The sequence below is a fragment of the Sorex araneus genome, chromosome 1, assembly GCF_027595985.1.
Source record: "Sorex araneus isolate mSorAra2 chromosome 1, mSorAra2.pri, whole genome shotgun sequence".
In the NCBI taxonomy this organism is placed as follows: domain Eukaryota; kingdom Metazoa; phylum Chordata; class Mammalia; order Eulipotyphla; family Soricidae; genus Sorex; species Sorex araneus.
The window spans coordinates 240660821-240675699 of NC_073302.1; the positions used below are offsets into that span (position 1 = coordinate 240660821).

At 40.8% G+C, this 14879-nt stretch overlaps 1 pseudogene; it reads right to left on the bottom strand.

The window, feature by feature from the left end:
• Nucleotides 1–14879, bottom strand: part of LOC101543978 (rRNA 2'-O-methyltransferase fibrillarin-like) — a 37199-nt pseudogene that overhangs the window by 11941 nt on the left and 10379 nt on the right.

A 14879-nucleotide genomic window follows, 5' to 3' on the forward strand; every position in this document is an offset into this window, starting at 1 on the left:
AGATGCCTCCACACCTCAAAGTCACCATCCAGTTAAAAATTTAACTCCAGTTGTATCACCGTATTTAAAATTTTAGAATTTCTGGAACACACAGCTGCAACATCTTATACTCTACACCACTGATGTACCAAGAATAGCACACCACATTGGATGGGATGTAAAGTAGAAGGCAACCCACCTCAATTAAAAAAAATATATATATATATATAGTAACAACATGTTAGTAATCATTTATAAAAAGGCTTAATGGCTCTAGGATGAGATACAACAATCTTCACTCACTTCCTTCTAAAGAAACTTTTTTGGATGATTTTTAGCAGATCATCTATAAGCAGTACAAAACAAATTATTTAGGGCCTGCTATTTGGGCAGGCTTGGGTGGTGGTTGGGAAAATTCAAAATAATGATGGTGGGAAGGTGTAATTGTAGTAAGATTGGTGTTGGAATATTGAATTTAATTAATTATTTTGAACAACTTTATAAAAATAAAATAAATATCATTTCACTTCAATTTACACAAACACACACACACACACACACACACACACACACACACACACACACAAAGATCTTGTTTCCCCAGGAGCTTTTGGAAATGTGCCTGCACTATGAACAAAAGTTAAAATACTCCTGGATATTGCCCTGGCACCCCGGATGTTGCAGAGCTGAGGATAGTGGTTCTATCCTCATTAGCAAACAAAACTGGTGCCGAGCCAACCTCCAGGAAGTCTAACATATTAACTCTGAAGACCAGGGTCTTAAACGTTATCCAAGGAGAGACAGGTGAGTGTGCTAGGATGAGGAACTAGATGAAGGGAATCTATTCTTTTTGTTTCTTTAACCAAACACATGTTCCTTGTCCTTATTATTCGTAGAGTAGAAAATAGACCAAATAACAACAATCGGGAGTGGAAAAGGGCAAGGAATGGAAAGAAAACACAGCACATATTTGTTTTTACATTGCTTAGCATTTTGAAACCAGGTCTTATCAATCCTCCTTTCTCATTTAATCATCTAGGTTCAGGAATTCCTTCATTCCTAAATACATGTATGACAAGGTATTTTTCCCTCTTCCTTCTCATTTCTTTTATAAATAACTTTTCACAAAACTAATAAAACCACATAAGGAGAAAATCTCTCAAAATATTGCCAGAGAGTCTTTGGTATTTCTCTTCATGCCGTGATTATGACATCATCCAAGACATTTGGTTACTCAGCAATGTACTTCCTCTTGCTTTTAAAATTCCTTATATATTAAGAGACATTTCTAATTATATTTCAAATAAGAACCAGATGTTTTGAACACTTTATTTTAAAATCTCTTCCTAAATCTTGTTTCAAAAGTGGGGGGAGAAGGGATGTGCACGGCATTTTCCTTGACTCTTCTCTCAGGCTTTCTGTGTATTTTACAAAGATTTCATGTCCCCAAACATTTTTTCTAAGATTTTCTAAATTTGTCTCTAACACAAATTTGTTTACAGTGGATAAGCTTTCCCCAAACACAATGGTGAATATTAAGGAAAGTGAAGTTACTTTTGTAGGGGGTGATATTACTAACATTTTCTTTTTGTTTTCTTTTTTATTTGTACCCAGCATGGGCTCAGGGATTTCTCGGAGCTCTGCACTCGGGATTCTCTCCTGGCAGACTCAGGGGACCATCTGAGATGTTGGGGATCCAACCCGGATTGGCAGCATGCAGCGCAAAAGCCCTATAGCAAGTGCCCTATCCACTGTACTATTGCTCTGCCCCACTAGACATGTCTTTAAATTATAAGAAAGCTTGCCAGCAGATTAGCACCTTCTTTTTGTCAGATGAAGCTTTCACCTTTCTTGCAAATTGGACGGGCCTGCTTTGTTTTAATACTTCAACTCATGCTGTGTCTTGCCTCAAGCATGCTTACTATTTCTTACTGTAATAGGGAAGTGCAAAATAATACAGGAACCATTAACCTTAACTTAGAATACAAACTCTTCCTCCTGGGAATCTGCCAAAGCACTACTGATTGGAGATCACAAAGCCTAGCCTAAGTTTCAACACCAAGAGAGTCTCTGGCCATGAGGCTATGCATGAGAATCTCACTCTTTATGTAGACAATTGCTGAGGTTTGATGAAGTGCAGTGCATCCAATTCAGGTAGGAAGGACAGAAATGAAAGCTTCCTGCTTCCAAAGGTAAAAATGCTATTGTGTTTCTTATCCTCACCCATTACATGCTAAAAGGTGTAACCTGACAAAGAAACAGAGCAATGGCTGGTTGGTTACTCTGTACAGAAGCTCCTCCAGTGGGACCCAGGAACGAAAAGTTCTTGGTTGAGGCATTTTCTTGCAGGAAGGATACAATACTTGCTCCTCCACCTGCAGTAGAGTTGAGTGAGCGGCTTAAGTTTTGTGCTATTTTTCTTCATCAAATATACCAGTACAAAGCAAAATCTGCCAGGAGAAATATCCAAGAGTCATGTGCTGCCTTGCATGCAGGTGATCCTGGTGTGATCCCTGGCACCATAAAAGATCACCTAAGCACTGCTAGGGGTCGGTCCTTATCACAGAGTCAGGACTAAGCCCTGAGCACTGCCAGGTGTCACCCACCACCCCACTCTCTAGCCCTTGCAAGTAAACTGTGATGCCTAACTAACTTATTTTACAACTTCACCTTGTGCCTTGTTCTCTTCCCTTCCTCTGGTCTATTGTCTTAGATTCAAGTTCCTTTACTTCATTTGTTCATTCATTCGACCAGTGTTTACCGAACACCACATCGTTGCTCAGCGCCACATGTATAGTTGCAAACAAGTCTAAGAAAGCTACTGCACTTCTTTTTTTTAATTTTATTTCATTGAATCACCATGACAAAAATTACAAAGCTTTCAGGTTTAAGTCTCAGTCATATAATGATCAAACCCCCATCCCTTTACCAGTGCACCTGTTCCCCCACCAAGAACCCCAATATACCCCCCTCCCACCCACCCCCCGCACCTGAGTGGCCAATGATCTTCACTGTATTCTCTCTATACTTTGGATACATTCAATATTTCAACAGAGAACTGATTATTATTATTTGGAATTTTCCCCCAACAATCAAACCTGCTGAAAAGGCTTCATTTGATAGGTTTTTTTTTCCATTGCTGAGAATTAAGATTACAGGAGCTATATAGGTTTTGGATTTCTGTTGTTTTAGCTCAGTTTATAGTCTAGGTGCATTTCTATAAGTCTCTGGGTGCCAAAATGGGTTAGTAGACCTCCTGGATCATTCATAGTCCTTTAAGGAGCAGAGGAGACGGCCGTGTCGTTCCCGGCTGCTCTGGATCTCATCTGGGCCAAGGGCGTGCCGGTAACACCCCCATCCCATGATCCCTTGCACACTACATCACGATAAGCAAGTATCTCTGGGTTGTGAGTCTTAGAAGATGGCAGATGCCACGTGGGTGCTGCTGCTCCAGTTGCCGCTATTATCACCATAGAAAGAAAGTGTTGGAAGAAAGAATCCTTCCCCCTCCCCGGGCCGCTTGTAGTCGTAGCTCAGCTCACAGTCTAGATGCATTTCTAAAAGTCTCTGGGTGCCAAAATGGGTCTGCACTTCTTATTTTAATAAGTCTGAAAACTGCTGAAGATTAGAATCAGTAGGATGGGGTGTTTTAAAAGGATCACACAGAGCCTATATTTTCTCACTGGGCCTAAGTTTTTTTATCCACTCTCTACCCAAAAAAAACTATTTATTTATGCTTGAGAAAATTGCAAAATACTTAAGACTAGGTAATCCTGGCTCATCACATCATATAAGTTGCATATGTTCAATTTCTTTTATACTTTGAATACAAGGTACATTGGTATGTACCTTGCAGGATTGAGATTTGAGGTTTTTTGGGGGGTGTTGTTTATTTGGGAACCATAACCAGTGGTGCTCAGGAGTTACTCCTTGCTCTGTGGTCAGGAATTACTCTTGGTGATGCTTGGGAAAATATATGGGATGCTGGGAATGAAACATGGTCAGCCACATGCAAATCAAATGCCCTACCAGTTGTACTATCTCTCTGATCTATGTAGTTTAAGTGAAGTGTAGTCAAGGCAAAATAACTAACAAATGTCAATTACTAGATTACTACTTAAGAGTTATAGTATTTTATTTTGAACTCCTTCGATCTATTCACAAATTGGAATGTGTGGACTAAAATTAAGAAGTGCATAAAGATTTATAATATGTGTTGTTGCCAATAAATGAATTACTAAATTGTTCCCCAGAAAATAGAACTACCAACTCCCTTTCTCATCTGCCTTATCAAGTCATTGATAGCCACTAGCAGGAAAGGATCTGCTAGGACCCTTGATTCTCTCTGCCTGTGTTCAGGTTTGATCCACAGCCACCTAGATGAATCTGTGAAGCATTTGTCTTAAGTAATGAGGATGAAGATCCCATAGTTGGACCCCTCTCATGCTGTGTTGCAGACCCCCTGGCAGATAATCCACCCGAGAGAAGGATCTGACTCTAAGTCAACACCATGTACCAGCCACCAACACAAGCACCACACCACAACCCCCAGCACCTGCACCCTCCCCCCACTCTCTAAGCAGCTGACTGGGGCTGCACCTCTTTTCTGCTTTGATTCTTAGAGCCCCTTAGTAGCACTGCACTGTAGCACTGTCACCCTGTTGCTCATCAATTTGCTCGAGCAGGCACCAGTAACGTCTCCATTGTGAGACTTGTTGTTACTGTTTTTGGCATATAGAATATGCCACGGGCAGCTTGCCAGGCTCTGCCATGTGGGCGGGATCCTCTGGGTAGCTTGCCCAGCTCTCGGAGAGGGACGGAGAAATTGAACCCAGGTCAGCTGCGTGCAAGGCAAACACCCTACCCGCTGTGCTATAGCTCCAATCCAGATCCCTTAGTATCAATGCATATCTGCCAGCTCTCTGCTTTCATGACTCTGAACCTAAACGGTGGTGGTGGGGGCGTAGGACGGGGAATGAAGTATCCTTTGCTCTTCAAGGAAGATGTATTGTCCAAAGCATGTTAAGCTACTGCCTCTTGGTAAATTCACTCTCAGTTTTGTTGTTGTTTGTTTTTTCTCCACCTACGTGGGAGAGGATAAGGCTGGAGCTGGGTATTTGTCTTCTCCTGGCTAATAATAAAAGCCCACCAGGTTAGGTGCTGACTAACTTGTTTTCCCTGAAGGCAGGTCTCAATAAGAACCAACTTCTGATGTATTTCAAACCTTTCTCCTTGCTGGAAGCAGAGGAGGAAACTCACTGATGTTCCCTATGAGAAGGACTTGGTAGGACACCTCAGAGTGTAGAATTCCCATTAGAGATTAGGTGCTCACTGAGTTTTTTTGTTTTTGTTTTTTCTCAGACTTCTCCACGCTAAGACTCTAGCAACTCTTCAGTTACAGTTCAGATTTGCCTGTCCTGAGCTAGTTCCCATCAAAGGGTCGGAGGGGACTTGCAACCCCATTAAATGTGACTGTCCAAATGACTATCTCTGTGAGGATTTTAAAGACATCTTGATTTTTCTTTTTTTCTTTTTTGTAAGATCAGGTGTTAGCTCCATATACACTTAACCCAGAAATCAAAAGTCTGTGAATCCTCTGCCTCCCTGCAATACACTCTGAATACATATGGACATTGAAACCATTGAAATTTTGGTCAAGGTTCCTTTCAGATAGTCTTAGAGGTCTTTGTGATTCAAAAAGAACTTTCAAGGCACATATGCTGCCTAAGCCCATGTGCTGCTTATGGCCGAGCACATGTGGTGCCCAAGCACGTGTGGTGCCCAAGCACGTGTGGTGCCTGAGCACATGTGTCGCCTGCATCTCCCCTCTTGAGAAGTGTATTTTCATGCTTTCCTGTCTAATGCTGGGATGTGCGTAGGGCTCTCTCTGCCCTGGAAGAAGCCTGCATTTTCTCTTGAGCGCGATACTCTCTCTTTCTCTCACTCTTTCCCCCTCCACACTTTCAAAAACCCTCCAAATAAAATCTATTTGTTTCAAAAGAAAAAAGAGAAAGAACTTTCAAGAAAAAGTTGTGTATTTCAAAAAGGTCTGAGTATTTCAGGACCATGGAAGAGATGAGATCTCAAATCGTGCAGGTAGAAGATTTACCTCTTGTTGAACCTCATGGTAACAATGCACCACCTTCATTCATTTACTTTTTTAAAATTGGTTTTGTTTTATGAGGTCCGTGCCCAAAGGTGCTCAGGGCTTACTCCTGGTTCTGCGCTCAGAGATCACTCCTGGTAGGACTCGGGAACCAGGGATCAAACCAGGATCAAATGTGTGCAAGACAAGTAACTGATGCTTGTACTATCTCTCTCGACCTTTAAAGACCATATTTCTTAACCTAGTATCCTACATACAAGTCTGGCCATAAACAAATTTTCTGTTACTTTTTTTGGGGGGGCAGGGAGGTGGGTGGGAGGAACCACCAAGCTGTGCTCAGGGATTATTTCTGGCTATCTCCAGGAAAGACTCAGGGGACAAATATGGGGTGCTGAGGATTGAACCCGGGTCAACCACATGCAAGACAAACGCCCAACCCACTGTACTATCTCTCAGTTCTTTTATTGTATCTTGAGCCTGAGTAGTTGGCATTTCTTAAGGGAAGAACATAACTGTGATCTCATTAATCACCCTGCTTTGATTGCTCTTCGCCTTGTTCTGTTCCAAACCTACTATTCCTTTTGACTCACCACTCAAATTCCACTTCCTCTAAGATTTCTTCTCTCATTTCTTGGCAAGAAATAATGTTCCCTTATTTAAACTACCAAAACATGTGGACTTATTTCTATTTCTTATCATGTGTGTTTCATATCATAATGACTTATTTACAAGAATTAATGCTTCCTCCTTATCTCCCTGCGCCCCCACCCCAAGCAATAAATCCTTTTACCGTACCTTGCATATACACTCAATAAATGTGAATAGAAAACTTGATGGTCAAAACGTATTTGATTTGTGGATCTCAAACAATATCAAAACAAGGGATTTTATACTACAACCAGAAATACCTTATCTTTTAGGTACTTAAGATATAGTCAGGCTTGTGAACGTAGTAAGTGGGGTCAGGCAGTAACTGCACCGAAGGAAGTGTTATTTGAGATGATTATTATCCTCCAATTGTTTAATACCTTTCAACAATTTGATTAGGGACCCAATGTTCCTTTTTCTAAAGCACAGGACCAGGGAAATAGCTCAAAGGGCTGAAGCAAAGGCTCTGCATGCAGAGACCTGGATGCAATCCCTGGCACCACACGATTCCATGAGCACTGCCAGAAGTGACTCCTGACATCAACCCAGGAGCCACCCCCAAGCACTGCTGGGTGTAGCCCCAAAACAAATAAAGCTCTAAAGCACAAAAAATTAACCAGAGAACTCACTTGGTTTAAGGAATGTAGAACAAAATGTTTACATTAATGATACCTACATCAAACTGACGCCAAATCATATTGCTTATCAACAGTTCCTGTAACTTTGTTGCACTTCTTATTTTAATAACTATTACATGGAATGTCACCATCCTGAAAGAGAGAAAATCAAAGGCAGAGAAACCATCTCTCTGGTTTCCAGAGACTAGATTCTAGAGATGGAAAATTCCGGCTTTGACCACTAAATACCTGAAATTGTGTGTCTTCCACAGAATGTGCTATTACTTGCCCCCACCCCCACTCTGAAACAGGATTCGGCAGCAATTACACAAATTGAGCAAACTGCATCATCAGATTTGACTGATTACTAAAACTCTTTTGAGTTCTGTAGAAAAATATTTGTGGTCAATGGATTCCCTCTGCTGTTCTTCCAAAGACTCCAGGTCTGGGCAGGAAAGAATGGGAAATCTCCTACCTTGCAGGAATAGGACCATGGCTTCCATTCCTGCCCACAGATGCCCAAGGCCAAGTCTGGCACACTGTCATTTGCACTGAGGATGCCACAACAATATGTGTTTTAAAACCACAATCAGGTGACTCCCTTGCCCCCAGCCCATCATTGCGAGTACAATAAAAAAGGGAGAGAGAAAATTGCCAAAATTTTTTTTAAATGACAATTTTTCAGGACTAGGCCTCCTCCACCCAGATCCCCCATTTTCCAGTAGCTTGGCAGCCATACCCACAGACTCCCTTCGGCGGCACCGTGTAAGCCCATCTGGCCAAGATCCAGAGATTATAAAACAACGCTCCTGTAAGCTTAGACCTTTTATAGCCTAGTTCTCCCTCTCGGAGAGCCTGGCAAGATATCGAGAGCATCCTGCCCATGTGGTAGAGCCTGGAAAGCTCTTCGTGGCATATTCGATATGCCAAATACAATAACAATGATGGATCTCATTCCCCTTAACCTGAAAGAGCCTCCAATGTGGCACCACTGGGAAGAATGAATAAAGACAGGCTGCTAAAATCTCAGGGCTAGGACAAATGGAGATGTTACTGATGCCCGCTTGTCACCACAGGATGACAGTGATGACAATGATTTATTTAATTATAATTGAATCACCATGAGATAGTTACAAAGTTGTTCATGATTGGATTTAAGTCATACAATGTTCCAAACACCCACCCCTTCATCAGTGTGTATTTTCCACCACCGATGTCCCCAGTTTCCCTACCCCCTGCTTGCCTCTCTGGCAGGCACTTTTCTTCTCTCTCTCTCTCTGTCTCTCTCTCTGTCTCTCACTCTGTCTCTTTCTGTCTCTCTCTGTCTCTATATCTGTCTCTCTGTCTCTGTCTCTCTCTCTGTCCTTTTTCTCATTATGGTTTGCAAAATAGACTGAAAGGTTATTATGCATAGCCCTTTACCTACTTTTAGTACTCAATTCTTTTCCAGAGTGATTATTTCTAGCTATCATTGTCATTGTGGTTCCTTCTGTATCCTAATTACCCTCCACCCTGTCCCGGCTCCCCACTTACCCCCAAAAAACTTATAACAAGCTTCTAAACATGTACCAGTCCTCTGGCCCTTCTTTCTACTGTCCTTGGGTATTAGTCTCATACTATGACTTTTTCATATACTACAAATGAGTACAATCATTCTATGAATGATAATTTGTTCAAGTACTTGTAAAACAAATTAGGAATTCCACTTTTTTATTATGAATACTGCACATGAACCAAGGAGATTAGATGATCTAGAATGAATGTCTTTGAGTCTCACTTTTCAACAGAGAAAAGTTGGAGTAATTAAAGAAAATACACTTGAAACTAATGTGTTTTGAATTGAGCTGACAAATGGAAATGCTGTCTCGGGGCCAGAGTGATCATATAGCAGGTGGGATGCCTGCCTTGCATTTGACAGACAAGATTTGATCCCCGGCTTCCTGAATAGTGTCCCTGAGCACAAAGCCAGGAGTGTTCCCTAGTATGACCACAAAACAAACAAACAAAAAAGCAAATGATGTTTTATGCAAAAGATAAGTATATTTCCATCTCAAATATAGATTTAATTAATCCAACCAGTATTTTTATTTAGCCTGTAAATTACTTATTTTCCTCTGAACAAACTTCATTCTTGGTTTAAAATATTTCTGAGTGAAAAATCTCTACGTAAAAAAAAGGTGTTTTTTGAGTGGTAACAGACACACCATTTAAAAATCATCCAAAAGCCCATGCACTGAGAAAGCTTGCCTTCCCTCCTGCTTACTATTCTTCCTTTCCACCAAAAAAATGGCTATGTCTTACAAATAATACATGACTTAAACTTTTTCCTTTTTAAAAATTTTATTTTTTTGTTTTTTTTCTTTAAAGGCAGTTTATTTTTGTACTATATCAATTCAAATTAGAATTTTAACAAATTAATTATAATACATAAAGTATTTCATATTCATTATTCACGTATACATTTACTAAGTGACCAAGTAGTAGTTCGATACTGAAAGTTTTTTTTCAAATTTTTAGGCCACAGTAAATTGCATTATTGATTACTTCACTATTTTTGCATTCTCTGCCAAACAAAACACAGCCCCAATGCAATCTAGCTAAAATAAGCGTAGGACAAAGCAAAATAAAATCACAGCAACATTTCATCTGTCTCTATACTAATATCAATCCAAATTAGCCCTGTTTCCTTTTTTCCCTTAATTTATAATAAATACCCTTGCCTCAATTAGAAAAATGTGTAATAAAAGTCTTTTTAAAAGTGTGGGAATGAAACTGGGGAAGGAGATATCAAGGTGATTTTTTATTTTTTATTTTTTTAATTAATTTTATTGAAACACCATGTGGAAAGTTACAAAGTTCTCAGGCTTATGTCTCAGTTATACATGCTCAAGCACTTGTCCTTTCACCAGTGCCTATATTCCACTACCAAAAAGAAAAAAACAAAAAACCCAGTATACATCCCACACCCCACCCCCCAACCACCCCCCCTGCATAACTGAAAATTTTCACTTCCTTTTCTCTTTACTTTGATTGCATTCCATATTTCAACACAATACTCACTATTGTTGTTGGAGTTTCAACACAGAACTCACTATTCTTGTTAGAATTTATCCCCCAAGAATACGGCCCTATTGACAGGGAAATATTTGATAATTAGCTTTCCACTGATGAGAATGAAGAGATATAAAGTCGCGCGGCCGAGGTAGCGGCCACGCAGTTTTAGGATTTCTGTATTTTAGTAATTAAGTCCAGGGAGATTTAAGTTGGAAATTGAATCATTTCCCTTCCTGGGGCAGCATGGAGCAAAAACTTAGTTCACAGTCTGGAGACATGGCTGCAAGCACTCACTGGAACCCCAAGTTATATAGCTGGCTCTGGATCCTGCTCGTTCAGCAACAAAGTGGCTGTGCAAAGGCATGGCCAACCGGGTCGAATCTCGGCGGAGCTTGAGCCGGCACCGGCCCCGGCCCGAGACTGCCCAGGCATCCTGCTGTTTCAAGTTCAAAGCACATTTTTCCCCTTTTTAAAAATTTTAAACAGCTACATAGTATTCTGCTATCTAGCTACATCATAATTTAGCTAGTACCTTATTCTTTTGCTATTAAAAACAATGTTACAGTGAATAATTTCTAGAAGATATTTTATGGATATTTTATGGATTTATGTATATATGTATATGTGTATATACGTATATGTGTATATATGCATATGTGTATATGTACATATATGTGTATACACATATTGGACTGGAGCGATAGCACAGCGGGTGGGGTGTTTGCCTTGCACGTGGCCGACCTGGGTTCGATTCCTCTGTCCCTCTCAGAGAGCCCAGCAAGCTACGGAGAGTATCCCGCTAACATGGCAGAGCCTGGCAAGCTACCCGTGGTGTGTTCGATATGCCAAAAACAGTAACAACGAGTCTCACAATGGAGATGTTACTGGTGCCCTCTCGAGCAAATCGGTGAACAACAGGACCATAGTGCTACTTTTACTGTTTTAGATTCTGTGGTTTACAACATTGTTATGGTTTATTGTGCAAAAAATCTAACATCATATTTCTTTTTCTTTTGCTTTTTGGGTCACACCCAGCGATGCTCAGGGGTTACTCCTGGATTTGCACTCAGGAATTACTCCTGGCGGTGCTTGGGGGACCATATGGGATGCCGGGGATCGAACCCGGGTCGGCCGCGTGCAAGGCGAACGCCCTACCCACTGTGCTATCGCTCCGGCCCCTAACATCATATTTCTTATAGTGTACACACCTCTCTCCTTCAAGGACGCCAAACCTCCCCATCCCCAACTCAACTGTATGGATCAGTTTTCCCATTGTGTTGCCTTTGGGCCTTTGTTTGCTATGTATCTTTAAGCACACATATAAGAGAGATCATCCCTTTCTTTCTGACTGATTTTACTGAGCATGATATCCTCTAGTTCCATCCAATGTTACTCCTGTAGCACTGTAGTCCCATTGTTCATCGATTTGCTCAAGCGGGCACCAGTAACGTCTCCATTGTGAGACTTATTGTTACTGTTTTTGGCATACCAAATATGCCACGGGTAGCTTGCCCTCAGGCTCTGCTGTGTGGGCAGGATACTCTCAGTAGCTTGCCAGGCTCTCCGAGAGGGACGGAGGAATCAAACCCGGTTCAGCCAAGTGCAAGGCAAACACCCTACCCGCTGTGCTACCACTCCAGCCCAATGTTACTACAAATTGCATAATTTTGTTCTTTCTTAAACCTGAAGGTATTCCATTGTGTATATATATATATATATATACCATAAAATTTTGATCTATTCATTTGTAGTTGAGCATTTGGAGTTGTTTCTATATCTTGGTTATAATATTATATGAGGCAATGAATACAGGTGTGTATATATTCTTTAGAATTAATGTTTTTGTGTTTTGGGAATAGGTGCCATGAGGTGTTTTCACTGGGGTGTATGGCAGTTCTATTTCTATTTTTTGGGTAGATCTCCATATTGCTTCCACAGAGAGTGAATCATAAAACATTCACACCAACAGTGGGTGAGGATTCGTTCTTTTCTCACTACAACCCTACCAATACTGGCTATTTCCATATTTTTGATATATGCCAATCTCACTGACTTGAGATGATATCTCATTTTTTAAATTTGTATTTCCCTAATAATTTGTGGCTATGAACATTTTCTAATATGCCTGTTGGCCATCCATATGTCTTCTTTGGGAAAGTACTTGTTATGTCCTCACCCCATTTGTGAATAGAGTTGTTGGATTTTTTGTTGTTGAGTTTTACAAGTGCTTTCTTGGATATCATTCTTTATCTGATGAATTATGTGCAAATATTTTCTCCCATTTAGTAGGATGTCTTTTTATCATAACTCATGTTTCTTTAGCTGTGCAGAAGCTTTTAATTTGATATAATCCCAATTTTTAATTTTGTTTTTTTGTTGTATATGCCAAAAACAATAACAACAAGTCTCACAATGGAGATGTTACTGGTGCCCACTAAAGCAAATCGATGAGCAATGGGATGACAGTGATACAGTAATACAGTTTTTGTTATCTTTACCACTGTGGTGAGTTGCCCTGATAATTAAGGGAAAATTAATCCATAAGGGATGGGCCAGAGAAATAGTACAGTGAGTAGGGTGTTTGTTTTGCATGTGGCTGACTCAGGTTTGTCCCCTGGCATCCCACATTGTTCCCTGATACCTGTCATGAGTAATCCCTGACAGATGCAGAGCCAGGAAGGAATAAGTCCTGAGCACTTCTGGGTGTGATTCAAAAACAAAAAGAAAAAGAAAAAAGAAAGAAGGAAGGAATGGAGGGAGAGAAAGAAAAAAGAAAGAAAGAAAGAAAGAAAGAAAGAAAGAAAGAAAGAAAGAAAGAAAGAAAGAAAGAAAGAAAGGAAGGAAGGAAGGAAGGAAGGAAGGAAGGAAGGAAGGAAGGAAGGAAGGAAGAAGGGAGGGAGGAAGGAAGGAAGGAAGGAAGGAAGGAAGGAAGGAAGGAAGGAAGGAAGGAAGGAAGGAAGGAAGGAAGGAAGGAAGGAAGAAGGGAGGGAGGAAGGAAGGAAGGAAGGAAGGAAGGAAGGAAGGAAGGAAGGAAGGAAGGAAGGAAGGAAGGAAGGAAGGAAGGAAGGAAAAAGGGAGGGAGGAAGGAGGGAGGGAGGGAGGAAGGGAAGAAAAAATGGAGGAAGGGAAGCAATCAAGGAAGGAAGGAAGAGTTTCATACAAAAGATACTTGAAATTAAATTTAAGAGAGAAAAATTCCCAAGGACTGAAATAATTATGAGAATCAAAATTTATTTTGGAAGCCAGAAATCTTAAGATCCCAAGAGTTCCTAATTGGAGAAATTAAAGTCTCAGCAATGGGGGGGATGCTTGGTAGAATTTCAGTCTTAGAGGTTAAATCAGACAATGTCTCATGGAACCTCAAGGCAGACATTTTTTGATAATGTTGGAGATATGTTAGTATGGAATATGTTATATTCAACCAAGGTTTCATGCCTCAGATCTGTTCTTATCACAATCACTGCCAGAAATTCAAGCCCCTGGGGCCACCTAGAATCATACCCTCAAATTCTGTTGCCCCAAGACCCAATTTCATCTCCCAACCTCCACTGCATATGCATACACACACGCACACACACATGCACATGCACACAAACACACCGCACTTTTCACTCATTTGACCTTTCCAGCTCCAACTCTGCTACTGTGATGCTATTGAGAATATTCCAGCCCAAGCAGGTGGACTACTTATCACAAACTTCTTGGATCTTAGACCAGAAGCAAACAAAATTTTTTGTGGGCTAAGACTGTCACTTATAGACCATGTCTCTCTTCCCTGTGACACAAATCCCAGCTTTTTGAGGCTCATACCTCTCAGGCACCATCTCATGATAGATGTCATGCACAGACTTCCAGAAACATCCCTTTGCACCACTCATACATACACACAATTCTCATGTATGAAGTCCTGAGCACCTGCCTACTACCCTACTACCCCATCCCAAGTCTGGCAGCATTTTTGCCCACTTTAATATCCATAAAAACAAACATCCATCAAGTTGACCAATTAGGCTCTTAACCATGCAACACTTTCAATTACAGCCTCTTTCAAGGTCACACCCTACATAAGATTATCATAACACCCCCCCAAAAAAAAAATATCACCACCACCACCACCTCCATCACTATCACCACCAACTCCACCATCATCACTACCACTCAATCCTTCTCAACCACCACTCTTTCCTATCCTGCTAATGCACCTAATCATCTACTCAACTTCAAAATCCTTCCACTCCATCATCATCCTTCATCCTCTATTCAGGGCCTTGTCTCCTAGTTCACTGAGAGAATAGGGGTCTTCAAATGCTGCCTGCACTCTTCTTTGCCCCACATTGTTTGACCTTATGTCAATTCCTCACACCTTCACCTTTCTCTCACCTCTTTGGTTACCTTTCTATTGTCCTGGAATAATTCTCTTTTCCTTCATATCATTCCCATCACCTGACCTCTATATCTGAATATTCCCCATCCTG